The sequence below is a fragment of the Ursus arctos genome, unplaced genomic scaffold (genome assembly GCF_023065955.2).
Source record: "Ursus arctos isolate Adak ecotype North America unplaced genomic scaffold, UrsArc2.0 scaffold_31, whole genome shotgun sequence".
NCBI lineage: Eukaryota > Metazoa > Chordata > Mammalia > Carnivora > Ursidae > Ursus > Ursus arctos.
In genome coordinates this window covers 7,413,102-7,424,259 of record NW_026622997.1, presented here as the reverse complement: position 1 = coordinate 7,424,259, position 11,158 = coordinate 7,413,102, and positions in this window count along the sequence as shown.

Here is an 11,158-nt window from a genome sequence, read left to right as displayed (position 1 = left end):
GACACCCTTGTTGGCTCTAACATTGGCAGCACATGGCTGGACTGTGGCAATAAATGTCTGGCAAGCTACCAAGCACATGTTTTCCTCAAACCCAGAGAAAGGCAGAACTTTATGGTCACCAGCAGTGACCTGGAGACTGTAATTTTGACATAGCATAGAGTCAATTCTCAGCGTGCGTAGGAGTGAAGCGGATCACCCAGAAGGCATTGCTATTTGACTCGATACAGCATTGCATGTGTGTAGAAAGGAATAGATTCTTGTTTTGCGTTCTTTCAATTTTTGGTTTTTGCAGATTTGCCATCTGAGTTATATCTTGCTTAGATGAATTATAAAAGTGGGCTTTGTTCCCTGGTGCTCTCTGGCTGAATGATGGCGAGAGTGGCCCCAAGCTAGCCAAAACTAATGGTAGATAAAATACAGGTAATAGTCTTTTCGATAACCAAAACTTGGCTATTTAATTTCTGGGCTGAGTTCTCTGGAACAAGGGAAAGACTGTTTTATTTTAAGCCCACAAATGTGCCTAGGTCTCAAGGCTATCTAATACAAGTTTTGCAGGTTTGCCAAATAGTAAAACTTTAGAAACTTCTAACATTAGGGCATAGGCTAGGATTATTTTAAGAGTTAGCAATGATGGGTAGTAAGAAGGGCACGTATTGCATGGTGCACTGGGTCTTATACGCAACTAATGAATCATTGAACTTTACATTAAAAAAAAATTTTAAAAAAAGAATAAGTTCTGAGGATGTAACGTACCACATGGTGGTGACTCCAGTTAATGATATGATATTGAATACTTCGAAAGTTGGCATTCTTATCACACACATACAAAAAGAGTTAACTGTGAGGTGGTGGACATATTCATTATCTCGATCTTGGTAATCATTTACAGTTTTGGTAATCATCCACAATGTATAAGTACATCAAATCACCATATTGTACACTTTGAATATATACAATTGTGTTTGTCAATTATTTCTTAATAAAGTTGGGGGGAAATTAAAAAAAAAAGAGTTAGCAATGGCACCATTGCCCCCCCGCCCAGTGTAGGCGAGAACGCGCTTCTCCCTCTGATTCCTATTTTGCATAGTGGCCCTTGCCCGTGACTGAATACTCCTACTGGCAGCAAATGGGATTTTGAAAACCAACATCATTAAAGGCAGGTGTGACCCAGAGGCCCACGCTGGGCCCATCATTTATATTTCTTTCTTATTCTCCTGTGGATTGACTCAGACTGACTGGGAATTGGCACAAATAGCACAGGCCAGGATGCAAACACCCCCACTTCCATCGCCCACCAACCCTCATCTAGTTAGTACTGAGACCAAAACACTGCGTTTAGCTAAAGAACAATCATCTACAACATTGAGTGACTAATTCTACTATTCCTGATTTTGCTGGTTTTGTTTTGTTCTTGTTTGTGTTTTAGTAGAGGGACCTCTCCCTTGAAGGATCCTTTTCTCCTGCTTTTCTGCTCAAGGCCACAATCATTGGTCTTCACACGCCTTTCTGATTGTCTTCATACCCCCCTGAAGTGCTCCTGCGGTGACTGAAGTGCTGACTGATGATGAGGTGTTGGGTCTGCTGATCGCCCTCAGGTAGGACAGGAGGGGAGACGAGTTGGAATAGTGATTAGTATAGACATTGTTGAGAATTGTGGGGTAATCTTTGTAGCCATGCCCAGATTCTACACAATGGTGCATTTTAGAGATAGGAACACAAATAAGAAATGAATAAATCTGAAGAGATAATATCAGTGCCCTGGGGCTTGATTCAAACAGCAGTGGGACAAGCAGGAGCTCTCACTCTCCTGTTAAGTCACAGCCTGGGAAACCAGTGAGTGCTCCGAGGGCTGTTGTTGCTTGTGTTTTCGTTTTGTGTTAAGGCATGACCTGGTAAAAGAACCTTTCAATATTTCAATTCATTTTTCCTGTCCTTAATTTCCTTCTATTGGTTTCTCCTTCAACATTACCTTTAGCTCAGTTTTGTTTGAGGAGAAATGGTTTTGGAATTATAACTTTGAAATGGAGGAGTTCACTATGTATTTCATTCTCCCATAAAATCGTCAAATGGCTGTCACCAAATGCTACGATGTGGGACCTTTCCTGCCACTCTCCTTTCTTCTCTTTTCTTCTCATTTCCTCCCACATGTTGTCCCAAATCCCGAATCCAGAAGCTGCCGCTGCCCTATTGGTTGTTCCTTCATCTATTTCACAAATTCCCCGAAGTAAAATCATACTACCTCATCCCTCCGTAAGGTAATATTTGATTAAATAACTGTGCCTCCTAGGAAAGCCTCCTCACCACCTCTTCTACTTGGTGGCCCTTCTTCCCCTTTTTTCAGGGTCCACATTTCGTCTGTTATAGATAATGAGGTCCCTGTCCTCCTACCTTCCCATACACACAGATCAGAAGTGTGTCAAGCCAGTATTTACTCAGCTCCCAGTATTGTCCCAGCAATGTCCAGTGTGTGTGTGTGTGTGGTTGTGGAGAGGTGCCAGTCAGGGCAGAACATACTAGAAAGATATTATTGTCTTTGCCCTTCAAGAACTTACAGGTTAGTGGAGGTAGACAAGATGGTAACATGAAAACAAACAAACAAGGAAAAGCTCAAATGGGAGAATAAGAAAAAGTCCAGCAATGACAATAAGAATTTGTTGAGTGGTTATTAATCAGTTGTCAGACATTGTACTAAGTACATTGTATGCCATATCCTATTTAATTTTCTTCACAAATATATGTTAGGTGCTATTATTAGTCCCATTTTACAGATAAGATAACTAAGGCTCTGAAATGATAACTTGGCACAGCTACCACTTATAGGTGTCATGTGGTTCTGGGGCCTAAGCCCATGTCCTTGGTGTGAGTATGATAGGGTCTCAGGGCAGGTATGAATCAGGAGAACCCACACAAAGCAGTGGTTGCACACCTGAGCTGGGATTTGAAAGATAGTCACACTTCAGGAGTCAGGTAAGAGGATGGGTGAATGCAATAACAACAGGAATAACAAATGCCAAGAAAGGTCAGGTCAGGGGCTCGGGCACAGAAATCAGGCACAAGATGTGGGCCCCATGTGGCAAGGGCAAGCCCCAATCCAAAGAGACAGGAGCTCAGGAGGCCCCAGGAGTCGTGTGGGTGTCATCCTGGGCTGGGTCGGTGCCCACAGGATGAAGAAATAGGAAATTCCCCAGTGTATTCCAATTTTTGGTTAATTCTCCTTTTGGCATTCCTTTTCTTATATGATAGCTTTAATTTTGTTCACTTTTGTGAGCAATGACTACAAAATCATGACTCAGAACGGTCAGAGAAAGAAACATCCAGAGACATATGATCACCAGCCCGGCGAGGGACAGATTTCATGTGAAGAAAGGGAAAATCAAAGTTTTCCCTAAAGACCTTGGTCTGGGTGTCTGGAATTGTGGTTTTACCGACAGAATTAGGAAGAGGAGTCAGTTTGGGAGAGGATGACCTCAGTTTTGGATCATTTGAATCTGAGGTGACATCAGAAAAGCCAAGTAGGGTTGTGCAGTCCGCAGCCAGGGTAGGGGGAGAGGTCAAGACTGAGGATACAGACTTGTTATTTTTTTTCCTTCATTTCCAAGAATTTCCATATTATTACCCCCACACCTTGTTTTGTTTTGGTTTTCTGTCAAATATGGCTACCAGATTTTTCCAGAACTGTCTAGCACCTACACAGTCTCAACACACTTTTCTAGCCCTGCCTACACAGCTCTGTCTCCACCTCAAGCTTGGGAAAACTTGCCCTCCTGGGAAAATGCTGCTAATCATTTGCCAGACTGTCTCTCCTTGGTGGCTACAGCCTGCTTTCATGCTTTGGAAATGTGGTTCCTTATGGATGGTCTGTCTGAACACTGCTATCTGCATACAGGGAACCTGACTTCAGTTAGGTCTGTAATGACACACTGTTCCTTCAAGGGGTGGCTGCCAAAATCCGAGCAGAAATAGACAGTGACAGTTTCCACTCACAGATAATCTTGTGTGTGGCTGACTGCTGACTGGAAATGTGGGTCATGTCAGGCCCACTGAACTCACTCTGAAAACATGGCCACAATGTATTACCGCCCAGGCCCAATGCTGGCCAAAGGCCGGGGACCCAGTCCCTGAGGCAGTGGGAGCTGTGAACACACTGACTGAAACTTGGGCCCTGTCACAAACACTTCATCCATTCAACAACCCCTGCCAAGGCCTAGAAGACTCTGTGAAAGGCTATGGCCTTGCTCTGTACTTACCCCTTGCTCAGAACATGACCCCCCCACCCCGCCTAAATAAGTATATCCTATGTTTCAGGACTGCACACAGTTGGACCAAGACTAGGATTCCTCTTCTGAGAATGGGTTAGAGAAGCAGGGCATGTTTTATGGGGTGACCTGGAGTCGGAGGTGAGGGTCGGTGTAGACTATGTCGATGACACCCTGAAGACCAGGGCAGGGTGAGGTGGCTTGGAGAACCCTATCTGCTGGGTTCTTCCCACCACAATGGAACAAGCAAACACGGAAGCCTGAGGTATCTTACCCAGTCTTCTCATTTTAAAGGTAGAACTACGAAGCCCAGAAAGGTTTTGTAACTTGTCCACGTAAGAGTAGAAGTGCGAACTTTGACCTAAGTCTTTGGAATCCCTTCACTATCCCCAACCACCTTTTTAAAACTCCTTTCAAATGAATCAGGAAGTGAGGTTGGCAATTTGAAAGATGTTATAGTTGCTTTATGAAAACAGAACTTCAGATTTCTCGGTGGCTCAGTGACAATTCACATTCCCCTTCTCACAGTGCTGTGACTCTTCCTTGCCAGGTTATTTACAAACACTAAACAGATACCGGCTTTCTAAATTGGTGTGAAGCAAGATTTTAGGCAGTGCTCCAAGGCTTGCTGGCGTCTGCCTCTGTTCGAGGCGGCAGCTGTGACTCCAGGCTGGAAGAAATGCTTCCTTCACACGCACCTCTCTATTTTCTTCTCGTCTGTAAATCTGGATGGCCTCTAAAGCTCTCACACTGCCTTATGCCATAAAAGCAAAGTGGGTCACAGTCTCCTTGGGAAGTCATTATTCATGGCAGGCTTTACATGTGACACACTCAAAGCTGGCAACGGTGGCAGAGGCTTTCCATGCTCTGGTGAATTGTACCTGCATTTGACCTTTCCAGAAATCAGCTTGGTTGTGTGTAAAAAACTTTAAATGGCACATATCTTGTTACTGCCTAAGAATCCAGGGAAATAATCTAGAGTGCAAACAAGATATAAATATAAAAGGGAAATAATCTGAAGTGCGAACAAGAAGTATGTTCATTTTAACATTATTTAGTTATAAACATTAATGAACAACATTTATTAATAATATTTGTTATATTTATTATAACATTATCTAGAGAAGCAGAGAATTACATGTCTAAAATAGGGTAGTTGTTAAACTGAGCCATACTGAAATACTATGCAGATATTAAAATAATGTTTTCAGAGAATATTTGCAAGAAAAATACTCATAGTATGTTGTATATTAAATTAAAGAAAATACTAATGGTAGGCATATCAAGAAACACAGAAGATTTTTAAATTCTCCACAATTTCTGAATTTTCTCTAATGAATATGCGTATATTTTGTACTTTGAAAATAAATAAGACAAAAATGACTCAAAGGATTTCTGCTTCTGGAAAGACGGGGTAACATTTTTGTCTATTCTGCATTCTAAGTACAACTAAAAACTCCGGATATTATATATAAGATTCTGAAAGACAGAGAGAAATCAGGCCAGTTGGGGATATTAAGACCCAAGGAATAGGGGCACCTGGGTGGCTCAGTTGTTAAGCGTCTGCCTTCGGCTCAGGGCATGATCCCAGGGTCCTGGGATTGAGCCCCACATCAGGCTCCATGTTCTGCTGGGATCCTGCTTCTTCCTCTCCCACTCCCCCTGCTTGTGTTCCTTCTCTTGCTGGCCGTCTCTCTCTCTCTCTGTCAAATAAATAAATAAATAAAATCTTAAAAAAAAAAAAAAAAAGACCCAAGGAATAACATGGTAGTATGTTCCTTGAGTTTTCTTTTTGCCTCATATATCCCAAACCTGAAACTGAAAAAGGCAAAACTCAGAAGCATCAGCAGACACAGAAAGAAAAAAAAAATCCTCAACAAAACTCACTTTCTCTAGCCAAAGAACCAGGAAAAGGGTACTTACCAAGATGGAAACCTTTTTGACAATAACCACTCTACTCCAGCCAAACACCACAGAAAAAAACTCTGACCCTACCTACATTAGCAACGGCCACATTGAGAGCCCAGTCTTTCACCCTTGCCATAACTTCCCATGATAGTAATGTCAGAAAAGGCCACATGTGGAGTTAGGACTTTCATCCATGCTGCAGAGTAATGAGTCTCCTCTTTCCTCCCCCCGACCTCACAATGTCTGTGGGCATCCTGTAGAGAAACTGGACTTTTACCTCCACCAATCAGTAATAAGGTAGTAATCTCTTCCCTCTCAGAGAAGTGTCACAGAAAACCAGATAAAATGGCTAACACACACGAAAAAATGTTCAAAATCATTAGCCATCAGGGAAATTCAAATAAAAAGATACCACCTTACGCCAGTTAGAATGGCAAAAATTGACAAGGCAAGAAACAACGAATGTTGGAGAGGATGTGGAGAAAGAGGAACCCTCTTACACTGTTGGTGGGAATGCAAGTTGGTACAGCCACTTTGGAAAACAGTGTGGAGGTCCTTCAAAAAGTTAAAAATAGAGCTATCCTATGACCCAGCAATTGCACTCCTGGATATTTACCCCAAAGATACAGACGTAGTGAAGAGAAGGGCCATATGCACCCCAAAGTTTATAGCAGGATTGTCCACAATAGCTAAACTGTGGAAGGAGCTGAGATGCCCTTCAAAAGATGACTGGATTAAGAAGATGTGGTCCACATATACAATGGCATATTACTCAGCCATCAGAAAGAACAATTACCCAACATTTGCAGCAACATGGACGGGACTGGAGGAGATTATGCTAAGTGAAGTAAGTCAAGCAGAGAAAAACAATTATCATATGGTTTCACTCATTTATGGAACATAAGAAATAGCAGGGAGATCGGTAGGAGAAGGAAGGGAAGAACGAAGGGGGGGGTAAAGAGAAGGGGGAATGAACCATGAGAGACTATGGACTCTGGGAAACAAACTGAGGGCTTCAGAGGGGAGGGGGGTGGGGGATTGAGATAGGCCAGTGATGGGTATTAAGGAGGGCACATATTGCATGGAGCACTGGGTGTTGTACGCAAACAATGAATCATGGAACACTACATCAAAAACTAATGATGTACTGTATGGTTACTAACATAACATAATAACAAATTTAAAAAATAAAATAAAATAAAATAAAAATAAAAAATCCTAGAGCTGACATAATACTTAATGGTGAGATACTAGACACTTTTCCCCTAAGATCAGTACCAAGGCAAGGATGTCCTTCCTCAGCACCACTATTTAACATGATTCTAGAAATCCCAGCTGGTGCAATAGACAAGAAAAGAAATATATAGGAAACAAAATAAAATTGTTTTTATTCACAGATCATTTAATTCCCTATGTAGAAAAACCAAAAAAATCTACAAAAACTCTCCTGAAACTTATAAACATTTATTGAATAAAGCTGCTGGGTAAAAGGTCAACATACAAAAGTCAATTGCTTCTCTGCAACAAGCAATTGGAAATTGAAATTAAGAATACAATTTACAATAGCTGCAAAAAATGAAATACTTACGAGTAAGTCTAACAAAATATGTACAGTAGCTGTACGCGGAAAACTATAAAACACTAATGAAAGAAATCATAAAGCTCTAAAAATGGAGAGATTTTCCATATTCACGGAATAGAAAACCAAATATTGTTAAGATATCATTTTTTTGGCAACTTGACCTATAGATTTAATGGAATCCCAATTAAAATCTTGGCAAGCTATTTTGAAGATATTGGCAGACTGTTTTTAAAATTTATATGGAAAGGCAAAAGACCTAGAACAGCCAATGTGATACAAAAGGGGAAGAGCAAAGTTGGAAGACTCGACTACCCAAGTTCAAGACTTACTATAAAGCTACTATAATCAAGATATCCAGAGGGCCAGCAAGACGGTGGAGGAGTAGGAGACCTAAATTTCATCTGGTCCCAGGAGTTCAACTAGATAGCTACCTATCAAACCATTCTGAACACTTACAGACTCAGCAGGAGATCAAAGAAAAGAATAGCAGCAACTCTATAAACAGAAAAGAGACCACTTTCTGGAAGGTAGGACGCGCACAGAAGTGAATTTGAGGTGATATACGGGAAGATAGACCGCGGGGGTGGGGAGCCACCATCAGCCGGGTACCAGGAAGTGATAGAGCCCTGGAGCACAAAATCGGGACTTCTAGAAGTCTCCTCTGGTGAGGGACATTGCTCCAGTGGCTAAGCAGGGGGTGGAACCCTCGCTGGGACAGTGTGGTCTCAGGACCCTAAGGGTCACAGAAAGACTGGGGGTGCCCGAGTTGGGCAGAGCTCTAAGGTATGAGAGAGGGGAAGCCCGCTGCAATGACTGAGTCGAGGAGTGAGATCTCAGCTTAGGGTGGCCATAAACTGTGATCAACAGCACAGTGGGGCCACTGCTCTTCGAGCCGGGGCCCAACAAGTGGCAGATCCGGGGAGACCCCCCTTCCTCCCCCAGGAGGGGCAGCATGGGAGTGTGTCTCCGGAATCTACTGGGTTTGGAGACTCCAAATGGGGTTGTGTGCCTGAGATAGAAATGCTCAGTCACAGGCCGGGTGAGTGTGGAGTGCAGTTGGAGACCAGGGAGACGGGAGTGACTTGACAGCTTTTCTCTGAGGGCCACACTGAGGAGTGAGGCCTGAGCTCTGAGCTCTTCCAGGGCTGGAGGTTGGGAGACTGCCATTTTCATTCTCATCCTCTAAAGCTGCACAGAAAGCCTGCAGGGAACAAAAGCTACCCAGGGCAAACCTAAGCAGATGACTTAGCCTGACCCCTGGCAAGGGTGGTGCAATTCCGCCTGGGGCCGACTTTTGAGACTCACTGCAACCGGCCCCTCCCCCAGAAGATAGCAAGAACATCCAGCCAAGACCAAGTTCACTGATCAATGAGAATTGCAAAACTACAATGCTAGGGGAGTACAGCACATAGAATTCATGGCTTTTCCCCCATGATTCTTTAGTCTCTCAAAGTTAATTTTCTAAAATTTTCTTTATTTTTTTCTTTTTCTATTTCTTTTTTTTTAAATTTGTCTTCTTTCCTTTTTCAACCAACTTCTTATCTTATCAATTCCTTTTTAAAAATCTTTTTAAATTTTCATTTTTATAGTCATATTCTATCCCTCCATTGTATTTAACCTTATTTTTTGTATATATATAAGTTTTTCTTTCTTTAAAATGTTGGGATTCAGTTTCTTCTAACAGACCAAAATATACCCTTAATCCACTGTATGGCTTTGTTCTATTCACCTGTCTGATCACATTCTGTCCTTTTTTAAAAAATTTTTTTCTTCTTCTTTCTTTTTTCAAACAACTTATCAATTCCTTTTTAAAATTTTTTTTTAATTTTCATTTTTACACTCATATTCCATCCCTACATTGCATACACCCTTATTTTTGTATATAGAAGTTTTTCTTTCTCTAAAATTTTGGGAGCAGTTTCCTCTAACAGACCAAAATACACCCAAAATCTAGTGTGTGGCTGTTTTATTCACCAGCCTCATCATATTCTTTTTTTTTTTTCTGTTCCCAAAGTTTCAAGTCTCTTCTGATTTGTTTAGTGTATGCTTTTCTGGGATCACTGTTACCCTTTTAGCATTGTGTTGTCTCATTCATCTATTCTTCTTGGGACAAAATGACAAAATGGAAAAACTCACCTCAAAAAAAGAAAACAAGAGGCAGTACCGACTGCCAGGGACCTAATCAACATGGACATTAGTAAGGTGTCACAACTAGAGTTCAGAATGACGATTATAAAGATATTAGCTGGGTTTGAAAAAAGCATAAAAGATACTAGAGAATCCCTTTCCGGAGAAATAAAATCTAACCAAGTCAAAATCAAAAAGGCTATTAATGAGGTGCAATAAAAAATGGAGGCTCTAACTGCTAGGATAAATGAGTCAGAAGAGAGAATTAGTGATCTAAAAGACCAAATGATGGAGAATAAAGAAGCTGAGAAAAAGAGAGATAAACAACTACTGGATCACAAGGGAGGAGTTCAGGAGATAAATGATACCACAAAGCAAAACAATATTAGAAGAATTGGGATACCAGAAGAAGAAGAAAGAGAGAAAGGAGCAGAAGGTATATTGGAGCAAATTATAGCAGAGAACTTCCCTAATTGGGAGAAGGAAACAGGCATCAAAATCCAGGGGGCACAGAGAGCCCCCCTCAAAATCAATAAAAATAGGTCAACACCCCAATATCTAATATTAAAACTTACAAATCTCAGAGACAAAATCCTAAAAGCAGCTTGGGACAAGAGGTCTGTAACCTACAATGGTAGAAACATTAGATTGGCAGCAGACCTATCCACAGAGACCTGGCAGGCCAGAAAGGACTGGCATGATATATTCAGGGCACTAAATGAGAAAAATATGAAGCCAAGAATACTATATCCAGCTAGGCTGTCATTGAAAATGGAGAGATAAAAAGCTTCCAGGACAAACAGAAACAAAGAGAATTTGCAATCACCAAACCAGCCCTACAAGAAATATTGAAAGGGTTCCTCTAAGCAAAGAGAGAGCCTAAAAGTAACACAGACCAGAAAGGAACAGAGACAATATACAGTAACAGTTACCTTACAGGCAATACAATGGCACTACATTCATATCTGTCAATAGTTACCCTGAATATAAATAGGCTAAATATCCCAATCAAAAGACACAGGATATCAGATTGGATAAAAAAAAAAAAAGACCTATTGATATGCTGTCTGCAATAGACTCATTTTGGACCCAAAGACACCTCCAGATTTAAAGTGAGGGGGTGGAAAACCATTTACCATGCTAATGGACACCAAAAGAAAGCTGGGGTGACAATCCTTATATGAGACAAATTAGATTTTAAATCAAAGACTATAATAAGAGATGAGGAAGGACACTATATCATACTTAAAGGGTCTATTCAACAAGAAGGTCTAACAATTGTAAA